The sequence below is a fragment of the Fukomys damarensis genome, unplaced genomic scaffold, assembly GCF_012274545.1.
Source record: "Fukomys damarensis isolate Sample0158 unplaced genomic scaffold, DMR_v1.0_HiC HiC_scaffold_39, whole genome shotgun sequence".
In the NCBI taxonomy this organism is placed as follows: domain Eukaryota; kingdom Metazoa; phylum Chordata; class Mammalia; order Rodentia; family Bathyergidae; genus Fukomys; species Fukomys damarensis.
Window position 1 is genome coordinate 79,568,594 of NW_022900951.1, and position 18,269 is coordinate 79,586,862.

The 18,269-nt window shown below is 35.8% G+C and overlaps 1 pseudogene; it reads right to left on the bottom strand.

The window, feature by feature from the left end:
* Nucleotides 1-13,869: 13,869 nt before the first annotated feature.
* LOC104865972 lies at nucleotides 13,870-15,711 on the bottom strand (annotated as a pseudogene).
* Between the last annotated feature and the right edge of the window lie 2,558 nt (nucleotides 15,712-18,269).

Below are 18,269 nucleotides of genomic sequence, written 5' to 3' on the forward strand. Positions count from 1 at the left end.
CATTTTGGAAGTGACCTGTATGCTCATGAACAGATGAATGGATAAAGTAAATGTGATACACTCTCTCTCTCTCTCTCTCTCTCTCACACACACACACACACTCACATGTATGTATGTAAAAATAAATACATATACAATGAAGTATTACTCAGCCATAATGGAAATAAATTTGAATCATTGATAGAAAAATGTATAGATCTTGAGACCATAATGCTAAGTGAAATAATTCAAATATAAAAGGTCAAATATCATGTTTTCTCTCTTACATAAGAAACACCAAATAAAAGTAATTTAAAGAGTAAAATAAAAGAGAAATAATAAAATACAGGGAGATAGAGTTTTTGAGATGGGGGATTTGGGAATGGGAGGGAACAAGGGAAAGGGAGGGGAAGGTGAATTAAACTGATTAAAATGTAATCATTATGTAATGGAAACATACAGCAGCAGTGAAACTCAGTAATAAGCAATAAAAGAATCCATGTAGGAAGTAGGCATAATTCATAAGCAAATATTCCACCGAAGAGAACATACAAATGGCAAATAATCACATGAATATGTCTCAATCTCATTGGTTGTCAGGGAAATGCAAAATAATACCAAGGTGAAATATCACTATGTACATATTAGAACAACTAAAATTTAAAAATAATGATAATATCTAATGTTGGAAACGATGCAGGGAAATCACTCATACATCACTGATGAGAATGTACAATGATTCTGCAAGTTGTAAATCAGTATGGCAATTGCATAAAAATTTAAACATGAACTTAACATGCAAGTTAGAAATATCCCCTGTGGGCATTTAGATAAGAGAAGTGTAATAAAATCTGAACACATGGAAAAACTTAGATGAATTTCCAGAGAATTATAGTGAGTGAAAGAAAAGCCAATCCCAAGTTTTGTACGGTATTCCATTATAGAGGGTTTTTTTTTCAGCTTTAATTGAGTTTATTGGTACATTTTAGGGATACAGTACAGTTACATTCATTGTTGGGATCTTGTACCTCTACATGACAAGTCTTGATTCTCAGTTTTTTTCCTTACCCCTGCCCTCCCTTCACCCCTCCTCCCCTCCCCATCTACAAACACTTTATTTCAATCTTTTCATTATCTCACATTTTTTTCTTTTCCCTTATTATTAAATATCACAGTTTATTCTAAATGATTTTTTCTATACATGTTCCTCATTTACTCAACCAACATTCATTAGATTCCTTTTAACTATATATTAATTGTATAGAATAATGGATTTAATTGTGACATTTTCATGCATGCATATAGCATACTTTGAAATGACAAAAATTTTGAAATGGAAATAGTTTAATAGCTTCCAGGGGTTTGGGATGGAGAATTGTTTTTGAAGGGAGATGTGAATAGCTTTAAAATAGCAACATTTGAAGGATCATTTTGGTGAACCTTTGTTTAGTATCTTATCTATTGTGGTAGATACATGAGGGCGAACAGTGCAAATATGTAAGTGACTCTTTAGGACATCTTCCTTATCAATACTGAATTTAAGTTGGATAGGTAGATAATAAAGTGCACAGAAAGATAAACAATGGAAATCTAATTTTCTACCTGAAAACTGTGCCTCAGAATTCATGAAATTTGATGAGATAACTAAGATATCTCTTCCACTGCTGGAATGAATCATAGGTGACATGGACACATTTCCTTTGTTATAAAATTACAGTTATATTTTATCATTGAATTTGAATTATATTATAGATAATTATATTTATTACATTATAGAATTATATTTGTAGCATTGAATTTTAGCTTGAATAAAACTGCATAGTAGTAATCTCATGCATGTTTATTAACACATGAAGTAAAACTGGAAATATTTAAACACAATCAATAGACATTATTAGTGTCAATATCCTTGTATGATATACTGTCATTTTGCAGTATACTGTCATAGTGGCAAGTTGAATAAAGTGTATTTTGGATCTCTACATATTATTTCTTGCAATAGCATGGGAATGTATAATTATCACAAGATAAAATGCTAAAAATATACCCACAATTTTATAACAAAAGAAATACGTACATCTCATCTAGGATTCATTCCAGCAGTATAAAAAATATCTTGATTATATCTACTGAATTCCAGGGACTCTGAAGTACACTTTTTAGGTAGAAAAGTAAATTTCCACTGTTTATCATTCTGTGTATCTTATTATCTACCTATCCATCTTAAATTCAATATGCAGAAGGAAGATAGGCTAAGGAGTCATTAATATACTTACACTGTATATAACTTGAACAAAATCAGAATTTATCTAAATTAACAGTCTTCTAATCAGATTTGCTACTGTGTTTTCAATGAGGACTAGTTTTCCAATTAAGAAATCTGATCATTTTCCATAAATTGCTTAATTATATTTGCAGTTTGAAGGATTAAATAGATATATTTAAAGCACCAAAAATATACAAGAACAAAGGAATTGCATCATTATAATTTTAAAAAGAGAAGTCTATTTTAATAACTCTTTTAGGAGATGTAAAAATTAAAATTACCTTAAAATCTTTTTTTTAAGTTACATTAGTTCAGGTGCAGTGACACATGTCTGTAATCCAAGTTTCTCGGGAAGCACAAATTTGAGGGACCCTACCTCAAAAAGTTTGAGGGGAACAGAGTTGGACATATAGCTCAGTGATAAAGCACTTCTTTAGCATTTTTGAGGCCCAGGGTTCAACTAGCATATACTAAAAACAAAGCAAAGCAAAGCAAAGCAAAAACCAGTTTCAGCGTTTCTCTGATTTGCACCAAGAAATAGATGTTCCATCTAGAAATAGATATTAAACCCTTACTTTTCCTCAGTACAAGTTGAAGTCTAATCTGACCTTTCAAGGTTACTTTCTACTCAGTATTTTCTGGACAATACCTGACATTAGGTTGGTCTAATGTCCTGTTTTTTTTTTTTTTTCTCGTTGAGATTATTGGTACATTTTAGGTATACAGTGCAGCAGTTGCATTCATCATTGGTTCTTGTACCTTTACATGACAGATCTTGGTTCTCATTTTTCCCCTTTTCCCTGCCCTCCTTCACCCCCTCCTCCCTTTCCTATTTACAAGAACTTTATTTCCATTTTTTCATTTTCTAATAATGTAATTGACAATGTGAAATAGGAAGAAAAGGACTTGAGGTGTAGGGCAAGTGGGAAGGGTAGGGGAAAGGTAATAAGGGGAAAGAAAAAAAAATAATGTCCAGAGTTTTGAAGGAGGAAGAACAAGTTTTCTAACTACCACTGTTTTGGCTTTGTTAGGAATTTTCATGCACACCGACATATAAGCATTTCAACCATTCATCCCTCATTTGAAATGTGGTACCAGACTCACAGTGAGTTACAGATTGATATTTTCTGTGCTTCTGATAGTAAATGTTCACAGGGCTTATTCCTTTTGACTTATGCACAATCTTAAATACAGTGTAGTTTAAGCTTTAAGATGACTTCTTAAAAATGACAAAATTCCTTCAAGTAATACAAACTTGGATGAACCTCAGAAATTCTGAGTCTCAATTCCGATAACTTTCAGCCAATGATAATTATAATGATTAATTTTTCAATAGCATCAAGTGTTCTACTAAGCCCTTTTATGCATTCAGTATAAATATCATCAAAAAATCTTATGAGTTTGAGCTGGGTGTGGTGGCACTCACCTGTAATCTCAGCACTTGGGAGGCTGAGGCAGGACGATCTCTGCGAGTTTGAGAACAGCCCAAGCTGCACAGTGAGTTCAAGGGCAGTCTCAACTACATAGTGAGACCCCACCTCAAAAAACAAAAAGTCTTACTCGTTTGAATGAATTACTATTCTCTTTTTAAAGATGGATAATGAAAACTTGTTTACCTATCATCACAGTAAAAGAAAGGAATAATAAGAAAATAAGCAACAAAACAAAGCAGAAAAACATCACACATACTAATTGTCATGAAGAAAAGTAAGAGTTGTCTAATGAAGTGATTAGAGATGAGAGCTAAAGAAGGTGGCTATAGGAGGCCGGCTTACAGGAAAATATCCAATGCCATGCATGTAATTCTTGGTGAGTTTGTACTCGAGGGACCAAATGAAGGAAAATTATCCAGAAAAAAAATTCATTTATTCATGCAACAAATAGTCATGTATCCACTCAGCCAGGTCTTGCTGTAGGCACTTAAGATACATTAGTGGGCAAAGAAAAGGTTCCTGCCCTCCTGGAATTTATATTTTCCCACAGGGAGTGGCAAACACACAACACAACACACACACACAAACATTTTATGCTAAAAATATATTGTATCCAAAAGATGACAAATAATACAGAAAATAGAAATAAACAAGGAAGAGTGGAATAAAGAGTTGAGATTAAAGTTGGTTACTTAAACAAATATTAGTTATTTTGCAATTGAAAGTAATATTTTTGGGTGGAAATTCTCTCCTTTGTGGTGCCTTTATCAATTATTAATATAAATGCTACACACTGCACTCACTGCACAGAACACATTTTTCCTATTTTTGGTCAGGTACACATTTTTTTTAATATGGTGTCTCTTTGTATTACCCACTGTCGAGGATGGTTTCAAACTCTGGATCACAGCACAAGTGATCCTCCTACCTCAGATTCCTGAGTACTGGGACTATAGGCACTCTGCTAGTTCCTTTTCTTTTAATACATCAGAGAAGCAGGGACACTGATATATGACATCCTTTCATCACCAAGTACCTACTCACTTTTAAGTTACATCCTCCCACTATATTGTTCAGTAAATTTGAAGTTTGTGATAGAGACCCATGCTGGTAGAATCCCTGGCCAGGAAACATGCAGGCCACATGAAGAGACATTCTGCTTCACTCTGTTGTTGTTGTTGTTTATTGGTACATTTTAAGCAAACAATACAGTTACATTTATCTTTGGGATCTTGTACCTTTACCTGATATATCTTGGTTCTTATTTTTTCCCCATAACTTTGCCCACCCTTCACCCCCTTCACCCTTTCCTGTTTTACAAAGACTTTGTTTCCATTTTTTCATTTTTTTTTACATTTTTTCTTTTCCCTTATTTCCTTTCCCCTCCCCTTCCAACTTCCCCTTTAGCCATTTTCTTCCTATTTCATGCTCTCAATTATACCATTTGAACCTTATTTACACTTTTAATTTTTCACACCAGAGAAACTACTCTTTATTTGCTCTTGTGTCCGGTTTATTTCACTTGAGTATAGCCTCAATGTGCATCCATTTAGCCTCATTTTTGGTTTGTTTTGTTTTTTGGTAGCAGGGATTGAACTCGGGAACTTTTGCTTGTAAAGCAGGTGGTAGAACCACTGAGCTAAATCCCCGGCCATTTAAGCCTCACTTTTGACCTAATAAGATTTTAACTGTTGGAGCATGCCAGTAATCCGAACCTATACACTGCTGTGGGGCACCAGGGAATGCCTGAGTCTGACCCAATGTCCTAGAACAGAGCTGATTCATGGGAAAGGGTTTCACCTGACCCAAGTGGCGCCAATTGCAGTCTTCTCTCAGCTACTTCAACGTTTGAAAAGGAACCTTTAAGACAACAGGCACCATCAAGCATGGGTGGGTAATGTTTGTGGCAAGCAAGCTCCTGGAAGAAAGAGGCTCCTGGATGAGTCTAAAGCCTTTTCTGAATCTTCAAATTAGGTAAGTTCAACAGTATCTTTGGTCATAAATTACAACTGTTTTAGCCTGCTTTTTCCTTGGAGTCAAGGTTTCAGATTAACAAGAAAGGTGATTCAGCTGGATCGCTCATAGGGCCACTCTCCATGCCACCCTCTATGCAGTGGCTTATCTTCTTGTGTGCTCAGTTTCAATTGACCCCTAATTTCTTATTCTCTCCTTAAAAATCCCTCAAACAGCTTTTCTTATCTTCTTCAGAATGTTGTCTTCCTCTTTGATGCATCTTAGGGTTTTCTTGTGATTAGTTTTAGTATGCCAGACTTTTCAATAGTAATCACTAAATTGTATAGGTTCCTATCTATACACTTAAAATGTTTTAATCATCTGGAGAGCAAATAATAAATATCCCCCTATATGTTGTACATTTTAAAATTTCTTATGGTGGTTTCTTGAAGCATTTAAATATATAACTAAAAATTTTATTGCTACATATTTGCCATACATATAATAGCAATATATCTTAATTCATAATATATTAATTCTTCTTTTTTCACACTTCCTCTACTATCAACCCTTCTTCCCCTCCTCATTTATAAAAGCTTTGTTTCCATTTTTTCTTTTCCATTTTTTTAATCCATTTCCTTTCTTTCCCATCCATCCCTTTCCTCCTCCCTTGTTCCCCTTCCAATTTGAACATGTTGTTTGTACTTCCCAATATCTTTCCTCCATTTTGTTCCTTATTTACCATTTGGGTTTCTCACATAAAAGAAACAGTGTGATGTTTAAACGTGTGTGTCTGATTTATTTTACTTAACATTATGGTCTCAAGGTGCATCCATTTACTAAAAATAACTCGTTTATCCTTCCTTGTGGCAGACTCGTACTCCATTGTATATAAATACCACATTTTCTTTATCCGTTCCCCAGTTGATGGGCTGTTTTCAAGATTTAGCTATTATAAATTGGGCTGTTATAAACATGGGTATGCATATATCACTGTAATATGTAATTTTAATGAATGACCTAGTCTGATCATTTATCCACCTTTCTATTCACCCTTTTAACTGTGTTTCAATTGGACAAACTACTGATAAACTGTGTTTTATAAATAGCCATCCCTTTAATCACTGATTTTATCTTTTGTAATTATTTTTAAATAATGTTAGATTTAAACATAACCCCTAGGTTTCCCTAGCAGTGACATCTTACATAACCAAAAAAATTACCCAAACTAGGAAATTAACATTGATGCAGTACTATGAACTAAAGACTTTATTTGAATTTCACCAGTTATCCTACTAATAGCCTGTTACTATATCATGATTCTATTCTGGATAACTCATCGCTTTTTTATCTTCATTTCTAAGTCAACCCCTAGTTTCTCAGTCTTTATTTTTCTTTCACAACTCTAATACTTTTTAAGGCAGCAGTCAGATATTTTGTAGAATGCCTCTCATTTGGGTTTGTCTGATATTTTCTTGTGACTAGATCTAACTTGTTCATCTGGTGCAAAAGTACCTGTTTGATTCTGTCCCTCTACATCCCACTGATGAGGGCGCAATTCCATTATGTTATCTGGGTGGTCAAACATATGGCTCTTGACACTGGGTAGATGAAATCCACACAAGTTTATTAGTAAAATGCACTCATAGCCTAAGAGAGGAAGACACCTTATGTCATGGAGAATCCCACAGTGTCATATTCTTGAACAAAGAGAAAAATGGGCTGTGGGAGAAATCTTAGCAGTTACAAGTGCATAAAACAACCCTCCCTTCATGGAGGCTAATTGGTTTCTTTGAATAATTTTGTTGAATGGGGGGGCTGAAACCCACTACTCAAGGATAAGTAGGCACTATGTTGCATTCCACATGATAAGCAGGGGACATTGGCTAGAGGACATTTTTATGGGAACACAATAAGGAGGGAAACTGACAGTTATGCCAGTCAAAGTCCTCCCAGTTTTCCATACATGGTAAGGCACATATATTACTGAGCCTTAATTTTAGGATTTATATTCCATTACCAAAAAAAGTGATTTTAATTCCTTCTGCCATGCATCACTGTCAGGGGGCCAGGTACATGTTGCACATGTTGCATTTCTAGTGATGTTTAACTCTATCACTTGGTTAAAGTGGTGGCAATTATATTGTACCACTGTAATGCTGCTGTTTTTCCCATTTGTTGGTAGTGAATGTGGTTTGGATATAGGTTAAGACTGAGAATGAGAATAAAGACTTGTCATGTAGAGGTACAAGATCCCAACAATGAATGTAACTGTACTGTATCCCTAAAATGTACCAATAAACTCAATTAAAGCTGAAAAAAAGACGGAGAATGTCCTGTTTCTTCTCAGACTTTGACTCTTTAGTTTTACAGTCTATGTAGAGAATCTGACTACAATAAATGTCACCTGATCATGATTTTCTATTTTTCTCATTCATGTTAAAAATTACTAATTGGTAACAGATCTTTAAAAAACAATCCAAAAATTTATTTGGAACCAGAAGATACCTAGAATAACAAAAGTAATTTTAGGCAAATAGAGAAGTTAAAGTGTATCACAATTCCCAACTTGAAACTATACTTCAAAGCTACTGTGACAAAACAGCATGGTACTGGCAAAGAAACAGACCCGAGGTCCAGTGGAACAGATAAGAAGATGCAGAGACAACTCCCGACACACTCAGCCACCTCATCGTTGACAAAGGAGCCAAACACCCTCAGTAGAGGAAAGATAGTCTCTTCAATAAATGGTGCTGGAAAAACTGGGTTTCAACTTGCCAAAGATTAAAACTAGACCTATATCTCTCACCATGCACTAAACTAAAAATAAAATGGATTAAAGATCTAAATAATTGAAACAGAAACACTAAACCAGCTGGAAGAGAGGTTAGGTAGAACTCTTGAAGACATTGGTATAGGAAAGATTTTATGAACAAAACCTCAGTTGCATGTGAACTACCACAATCAACAAGTGGGATCCCTTCTTATTAAAAAGCTTCTACACAACAAGAGAAATGACCAACAGTGTGAAGAAACAACCCACAATGTGGGAAAAATTTTTCACCAACTGTCCCTCAAAGGTTTACTATGTAGAATATATAAAGAACTTAAAAATCAGACTTCCCATATTGTAAGATCCGATCTAAAAATGGGCATCTGAAGTGAACAGACATTTCTTAGACAAGAAGTAGAAATAGCAAATAGACATATGAAAAAATGCTAAACATCACTGGTCATTGGATAGATTCAAACAACAACAACAACAACAACAAAAAATGCTGAGATCCCACCTCACCCCAGAAAGAATGGTTGCTATCATGAAATCAACCAACAACAAAAGTTGGCATGGCTGTGGAGAAAAAGGAACCCTTTTCCACTGTTGGTGGGACTGTAGACTGGTGCAACGACTGTGAAAATCAGTAGGGAAACACCTCAAAGAACTGGGATTAGAGGTCTCATTTGACCCAGCACAGAAATAGACTGCTGGGTATCTCCCCAAAATAATCAAAATAATCATACCACAGCAATATATGTGCACCCATGTTTATAGAAGCATGGTTTGTAATAGCTAAAACATGGAAACAGTCTAACTGCCCATCAAGTGGAGACTGGATAAAGAAAATGCATTTTTTAATAAAATGGAATACTACTCAGCCATAAAAAATGATAAATTGGAAACATTAGTAGCTAACTGGATGCAAATTGAGGCAATACTCTTAAATTATATAAATTGGACATTCATGTGTAAATACCGAATAGATTCTCTAGTGTGAGAACTGAAAGTGTATATAAGGACTAAAATGATTAATAGATAATGTGAAATAGGAAGAAAAGGGACAAAGGGGAAGGGGAAATAGGAGGGATAGGGAAAGGAAAGAAGGGAATGGAATTAATATCAGAAAATGAAAAATAATGGAAACAAAATCTATAGATAGGGTGGGAGGAAGGGGTTGAAGGGAGGATAGGGGAATGGCGAAAAGATAAGAACCAAGATGGTTTATGTAAAGGTACAAATTTCCAACAATGAATGTCATTATATTGTATACATTAAGTGTACCAATAAAATTAATTTTTATAAGTTAGTAATTGCAACTTTTTGTTAAGGAAGAGTTATTTTGTCTCCGTTTATTTATTTGTTCAATTTAAATCTATCAGTGTGGATTCATAAGTAATTGTTAGACTGAGTTATAATCAAGTCACAGCATTATTTTGTTCCTTGAACTGTTCTAGATTTGGCCATAGGGAGTTTCTGTCAATGGTTCTGTGGTCTTTCAGTATGACCTTATCCTTCTCTGTACACTTCCTTAACTTCTTGCACTATAAGATATTCATGTTCATCTTATGTTTTTCTTTCCCACCAGGACCATGGATTCAAATCACTGTTGCAAGGAGTCCTGTTTGCTTTTCTTGAAGACTTACATTTTTAATCCAGTATCTTCACATATGTGTTTGTTATCAATGAGATTTCATTAATGATAAGTCCTCTTTAGAGACAGAGGTGGGAAATATATTTGTGCTAAAAGAAACATTTACTCTCATTTCTGTTTCGAGCTAAATGTGTAGACACTGAGAGTCAGAAGCACACAGAAAGTATCACTCTAACTGGCTTAAAAAAAAAACCTATGTTATATTTGCTTTCTTGTTCATTCCTTGAGGGTGTATGTGTGAAGTAGTTTCATAATTGCTAACAAATACTCTTGTTAGAAACAGATTTATCAGGTTGTATTTGTGTATCATTCATTGCATCTTTAGCCTTAGAGAAAAGACTTAAAATCTGCTTTCCACAGTTTCTTAGCTTAGATATTTTCTTCCTCACTTCCTCAACGTGGTTAACATATTCCTTTTCTAATATGGCTCATTTAATTTATTGATGTTTGTATTTGATTTTGATGTACCTCATCCCCTGTATCTTCATTTATCTTAAATTGTATACAGCCTCCCATGGCCTCCACAGGGGACTGGTTCCAGCCCCCCCCCAATATAAATTTTCTACTTAAACTTCATGGATGCTCAAGTTCCCTATATTAAATAGAGTTACATCTGCACATAACATACATGCTTCCATATACTTTAAATTACTTATGGATTACTTATAATACCTAGTACAATCATCCAAATGCTATGTAAATAGTCATGCTACATTGTTTAGGGATAATGACAAGAAAAATGTCAATAAATTTTCAGTATCAATGCAATGTTTTCCCAAATATTTTCTATCACTGGTTGGTTGAATCCATGAATACAGGACCTGCAGGTACAGAAGGCCAAATGCATTTATGTTTTAGGTATGTGAAACATGACTATGATTCAAGGAGTCAGAGGTATACAGAAACATAATCAGAGAAGTGTTACTCTTTTTCATCTCTTCTACCCTGATTCTGATTTCTGATGACCTATTTCTGCTTTTTTTCTATTTCTTTCCCATTATTCCACTATCTGGGTTAATCTTACCCATATTTGTTTTGTACAATGAGAAAATACATATTTTATGTGCCTTACTTTCATAAAAGATACCATACTCTGCATACTTCATTTTATTCTGTATTTTTTATTTAACATCATTCCTAGATATCACTTCCTACTGTTTCATAGAGATTTTCATTTACAGCTGCATCAAAAACCATTATATGGCTGTACTATAGTTTCTCAACCACTCACCTATATATGGGTTTGTAACATTCTGAAATCATAAACAATACTTCAGTGAATATCCATGGGTACAAATATTTTCCAATGGTGGAAATGCATTTTCATGATATATTCCAAATAGTGAAATTATTGGACCAAAAATTAAGAACATATTTAGATTTGTTAGGCATTTCTAAATTTTTCTATGGAAGCATTGTTTCTGTTGTTAAGGGAGCAAATGTATTATAATTTTAATTATAAATCTAAATACAATGCATCAGATGTGGCAGATAGAATATTGTACAAGTATTTTTAAAATCTGAACATTCAGATGAGACAAATAAAATATTGTATAAGTTTTAAAAACTTTAACAGTTTAGGTTTTCTCTTCTATTATACTTAAATAAAACAAACAATAGAGAACTGTTCAGATTAAAAAGAAAAACTACTTACAGTTGTTTTTCAAACAGATCTGTGCTAGGAACATGGAAAAGGCAGTGCTCTGTTGCGCTTCTTTAAAACCACATGGACATTTCTAGGGATCATCCTACAGAAACAATGGCCACACACAGGCTAGGGTGCACAGGGCAAACCCCACCCATGCCAGGCTGGCTGACCTTGCCAAGGAGCAGTACTTGGCTTTTCAGGACTGTTGAGGCATTAACCAATATATAGTATGTTCAACAATCCTAGTGAAACTTGCAGATTAAATAATATTTCCAGAAAAAAATTGGTAAATGTCCAATTAAAATCAATGTAACAATGAATAATAGTTTATCCATTCATGAATAAGCTTTGGGATATGTTGTAGGCATAAATCAGTAGTTATCACTTAGTGTATGATCCAGAGACAAATCCCCAGATGATAATAAAGAACTGATTTTGGGTTATCAAAGTATCTTGAGTAAATATTTCTGGTATTTTACGGAAGAGTAGTTTTTTGTAAGTAGCAGAAGATTCAAAGTTGACAAAAAAACCTATTTTCTGTGTATTTGACCATATAAAACTTTTTTTACAAATATATTTTCAAAGGTAGGGTCAGTGTGTAAGACTGTGTGGCACACACCAATCTGATCCAACCTGAGGAAGCTGAAATGCATATATCCTGTGGGTGACCCTATCTATGAGCTTCACCTCTGACTCTGAGGGCAAACCAACCTTCTGAATCTGGTAACTTGCAGAAATGGGTCCAGCATGGGGCAGGACAGGAGTGGGCATTTCTCAGCGAGGAGCTAGGAGTCCATCATAAATTCATTCCTGCAAGGACTGATGGCATCACAGAACCCCAAATCACTGAGCAAAGGTGCAAAACCATGGGGTCTCTGCTCTGCCATTAAAGGCTGACTCTTAGAAGGGAAAGCCAAGGGAAATGCATGCTAGGTTTTCTCCAATCAACCAGGACACAGTGGCTGCTTTAGAAGAGGGGCAGGCCCTTATGTGAGTAACAGAAGGAGGAAGGGCCTGTGACCAAATGAGAAATAATATTCTACCCAGGCAGAGGAGAGATGATAGCTGCCTTGCTTTGGTATAGATGACTGGCCTTCTCAAAGAGGCAGTAGCATGCAAGGTCCAATGGTCTATGAGCAACTGACAGGCAATGTTGGAGGTCACAGCACCCGCACACAATGGCCTGAGTCCTCAGGCTACCTGCAGCAGAGCCAGAACACTGAGCATACTTGGTTAGTGCTCTCCCCATCAATGGCCAGGGCCATGTCAAGAGGCAAGTAACATAGTGAGGTTGAGGACAATAACACATTGCCATTGAAGTGACCACGTCCAAAATCTCATTTCAAATGTACCACACAAAAATTAGCAAGAAGTGCATTGAGAAAGACTTTCTCACATAGTATAGTTAAGCAGATACTTCCTCTAGAGATGATTCTAAGGATAAAAAGGACATAGGAAAGTCAATAATGACATTTCTCTTTTAAAAAATACTTTAAATGTATACAACAGTAGTTAGTACACAAGGACACCTTGTATGAAGATAATTGAAGACTAAATGACAATGGTCTGTTTTTGCTCCATACATTTCATTTAAAAGTAGTCTTCAGGCCCGGGTATTTAGCTCAGTGGTTCTGCCACCTGCCTCACAAGCACAAGGTCCCAAGTTTGATCCCTGGTACAAAAAAAAAAAACAAACAAACAAAAAAAAACAAACAAACAAAAAAAACACCACCAACAACAAAGTAGTCTTCAATTTGTGGCAATCAGCTGAAAAAAAACACAGAGCTGGCAATATGGCCCTTAAGTGAACACGGCTTTTTTCTAACAAAGAACTGAATTCAGAAAGAAATGACATGAAATTTTCTCAAGCCTTAGTACTACAGGGCATTCACTCTAATTTCTCCCAAGCCACCTGGACAAGAGGAGGTGGAGCAGGCTGTTCACAAAAAACAAAAACACTTGTCTATAGTGAGAGCTGTCACCTAGCCACATGAATGGTCCCTGAACCTACTGCTAAGAGGTTAAATCATATGCTGCAGGATGACCCAAGCCACTGGCTGCCCTTGCCTGTAAGACCAAAGTGTGGACAGGAGTGGCTGAATGCAACAGCTGCAAGGAACCAAACTTGGTTGAGGGTTAGACAGCACAAATGGCCACCTCCCACTACAGGTCCTCTCCCTGCTTCTGCAGCTCATCCCTCATGGCCAGCTGCTCCCTGAGATTCTGTTGAAGTGGGCTCTGTGGTCTCATCCACGGATTCCATTATACATAATAGCTTTCCTATAACTCCAAATGACTCAGACTAGCAACAGTGTATAAGGTATGGTTTTCATAATTCACAAAGAAAGGTTTAGAAAATTCATCTAGTTGGCTATTGATATAAGACCATAAAAGTTATATTCTCTTTGATTCACTCTCGTTCACAGTTGCATAAAAAGTCCCAAAGAGACACCTATAAAAATGATTCAAAGTTGTAGTCAAGAACAGTTTATTAAACTAAAAAACTGTAGGATGCTGTCTTGTCCTATGCCAAACATGATCGATAAACTGAAGAAATGTAGGTGATCTCTCAATATCTGCATAGTTTTCATCACCATGGCCACTCACATTACAAACCTATGTCTGAAGTTTATCCACTCCATTTCTATGAGAGCTTAGAATCCTTTAATGCTCCGGTAATAATTGTCCAACGTCGGTATCACCAGAGAAATGAGCTGAGCTGTTTGGTAGCAACCATCACTGCATATGCACCATCAGGGAACGTTTTCCCAGGTTCTATTGTACCAGCAATTTCCGCCCCAGTGAAAAGCATCCTTATATATTCCAGCCAGTGTGTGGAGTCCATACTGACAGCCACTGTGCCTCATCAATGGCAGGAAACACAATTTTTTAAAATTTTTGTGGTGACTTTCTCCTCACGAGAACAGTGTGAATCTCCAAGAACACAAGTTCTGCATTTAAGTAAGCAATTTCACTTTCACATCCTCCACCTGGTGTCTTGCTAGTATCTGCAACATTGCTTTGTCAGGCATCAGAGTTGTTAAGTTTGTGTGTGCATTAGCAACCATCATTTTTGCAAGTATCTTTCGTCTTCTTTGCAGCATTTATTATTGGGGCCCACCAGTCACTGGCTACAGGGGATGACTTTTTTCTGACTTTCTGGATGAATCCATGAGAACACAGGGACTCTGCAATTTACTCAAAAGCCTGCCACTTTTAATAGGTCGCTATCTCTTACACTGGTTGGCACAAGCCACAGGAAGGTGAGTGTCCCAGAAGACATAGTTACTATTTATTTTGGATATTTGTCAACTCTCATTTGGCAAACCATGTTGCCTGTATTCAGCTACTGGATCATAAACTTTACAGCTATTAATTTAACATTTTTCTTTATAGTTTAAATTCAAATAGTGCCTGCCCTTTGGAAAGAGGTAATACATGTTTATTGAAGCTTTCAAATGTTGCATGTTTTGGGGCCATTCTTCCTATTTATAAGCAAGTCACAAGTTCCTCATATCCCTGTATATCATATTCATATCACAAGAACTGTCCCATGGCTCCATGCTGCAGTCATGTGAACTCTACTAATTACTCCAAGGGGAATATCAAACATTAAGTGCTGGTCCCTTTCTACATTTTTGAAGTAAATCTTAATGTCTGTCTCTGTCAGGTTTCCACTCACTGCTACCATAAATGGACAGTACATGTGACATTTTTCACAATGGCCTTAATTCATTCTGCTGGGAAAAGTGGCACTTCTGTCTATGTCCGTTTCCCATCTCTTGGCTTTGTGATCTCTGGTTCCATTTTTTGATATCACCGAAATTGACGTCTGCCTAGAAATTGTAGCAGCTGTGGTATAAGTTGTTTACACCATATACCATGTGACCCTGTCCAAGATCTCCACATTATACTGAAGGGAGCATGCCTGAGGGAGTCTCTGGCTGCCCACCAGCCACCAGCCAGGCCCACCAGTGACCTCACAGTCCACTGCTGCCACCACATGCCTGTTCATGGTGATCAGAGCCCCACTGCCTGGGGAAAGCTGAAGCCAGAAGGGTTCTGGGGACCCAGCTCTGCCACCCTCCTGCCTGCCAGACTGCTTGCCTGACCATCTTAGGTGGCAGGCACCATTACCTGTCACTCTCTTTGTTCTACTTTTTATTTCTACCAGCAGTTTATGAGAGTGACTTTCCCCACAGCCTCACTAGCAGAACATGTTCTCCTGCTAATATTTTTCTTACGTGTTACAATAGCAATGGTATCTCAGTGTTGTTTTCATATAAATTTGTTGAATCCTCACCAAATTTTAATGCATCAGATATTGAGGATTGTTTTTCTTTTCTTTCCTTTTTTTTTTTAGTTTTTGTGTGGATCGTCTATCGTTCTTGCCCATTTTTCTACTGGATTTTTTCTTTGTCCTTCAATATTTGAATTTTCTGTAAATTCAGAATATTATTCACTTGTCTGATATATGTGCTTCCAATGTATTATTCCAGTTTATCAGATGCCTTTTGATTTATTTATGATTTATATTTTGTAATAATTTTGTTTATTGTCTTGTGGTCAAATTTCTTACTCTTTTCTTTCATTTTCTCTGGAATTTGAGTCACAGATGGAAAGCCTTTCCCTATGCTAAGGTTTAAGAAGAGTTCTGCCACATTTCTTTCTTTTTTTTCCCTCATTGAGTTTATTGGTACTTTTTAGGTTTACAGTACAGTTACATTCATCATTGGGATCTTGTACCTTTACATGACAGGTCTTGGTTCTCATTTTTTCCCTTACCCCTGTCCTCCCTTCACCTCCTCTTCCCTTCCCTATTTACAAAAATTTATTCCCATTTTTTCATTTTCTCAGGCTTTTTCTTTTCCCTTATTTCCTTTCCCCTAGCCTCCCCACTTCCCCTACACCTTTAGCCCTTTTCTTCCTATTTCACATTGTCAATTATACCGTTAAGATCTTATGTACAATTATAGTTTTTCACACCAGAGAAACTATTCGGTATTTACATGTGTGACTTATTTATTTCACTTAGGAGTAGATCCTCAATATGCATCCATTTTCCAATGAATGACTCTAATTTCTCATTCTTTGTGGCTGAGTAATATTCCATTTTATAGAAAAACCACATCTTCTTTATCCAGTCTCCAACTGATGGGCAATTGGGTGAATCTGTATGGTTTTGAACTTATTTAAATCCTTAAGCCATTTTAAGTTTATTCTTCTATCTGGTGTGTTATGTGGTCTCCTGTAACTTTTTCCAAATGTCATAGTTACCACAGCACCATGTATTAAACATGTATTTTTTATTCCAGTGATTTTTTTACATTCCACCATTATCATATACAAATTTCCATATGCACTTATTTTTATTTCTAAGTCTTCTGTTCTATTCCCCTGGGAATTTGTCTATTCTTGCAATAGCACCATAGTGCATCATAACTCCCTCTCATGGGTTTTATTTTACCACTATTTCCTATCCATTCTTCAATATATTTTTATATAAATTTTGCTATCAAAATACCTGAGTCCATAAAATCTTTGTAGGATTTTGAAATTGAATTTATATATTAGCTTAGGGAGAGGTAATGTCTTCTCAAATTTGAGTTAGTGTTTCCCACATCCTTTCCAAATAGTCAAGAATGCTTCTCCCATCCATTTTGCCTTACTTTCCTCCAGAAGTTGTATGTTCCAAAGCCTGCACTTTAATGATAATAATCATTATCCCTTTCTATGCCATTAATTAGCACATCAATTTTGCATATTAATGCCATTCACTGTGATAATTCTATACATGCATATAGTGTTGCATTGACCATATCCAACCATTTGTTTTTTACTGATAACCACTATTCTTATTTAAAGTCAACTCTTTTTCTTTGTATTCCTTTCTTTCTTTATTTCCTTCTTTCTTTCTTTCCTCATTCCTACCCTTCTTCCTTTGTTCCTTCTCTTAAGTTTCCATATATGAAAGAAAACATGTAGTTTTAAAATTGGACATTTTGTTGGATTCCCTTCCTTATACTGAAGACCTTCCTTTTATCTTTCTGGACATAGTTATGGCAGTTTAGAGACTAATCTTTTTAGCTAAAGTTTGTTTTATTTTGATTTTTTTTTACCAGGGATTGAACTCATGCCCTTGCACTTGCAAGGCAAGCACAGCATCACTGAGCTAAATCCCTGCCCCTGCTGATAGTTTTAAACCAATGTTAAGCCCATTCTTTCCACTGTATGTGTTGCATCTTTTGGTATATCTTTGCTTGCTAGCATTGGAAGTGTGACAGAGCATGTGCCAGACCATCATGCATTCTCCCTTTTTAGTCACAATTATTTTGAAGTTCTGGGATATTCTGCTTCCAAGAATAATGGGTGTCTGACTTTTGCATAGATTTATATTTTCATTTTTATTGGCATTCTGTTCAAAGAAAATACAAGGAAGCAAGCACCTAGGTGTTCAATATGTCTTCTGCTCACTTACTTCTGAATTATAATGACATTTTATCATACATATATATTTATACACCTTTATGTGACACAAAGACACATACACTCAGGTCAATTTC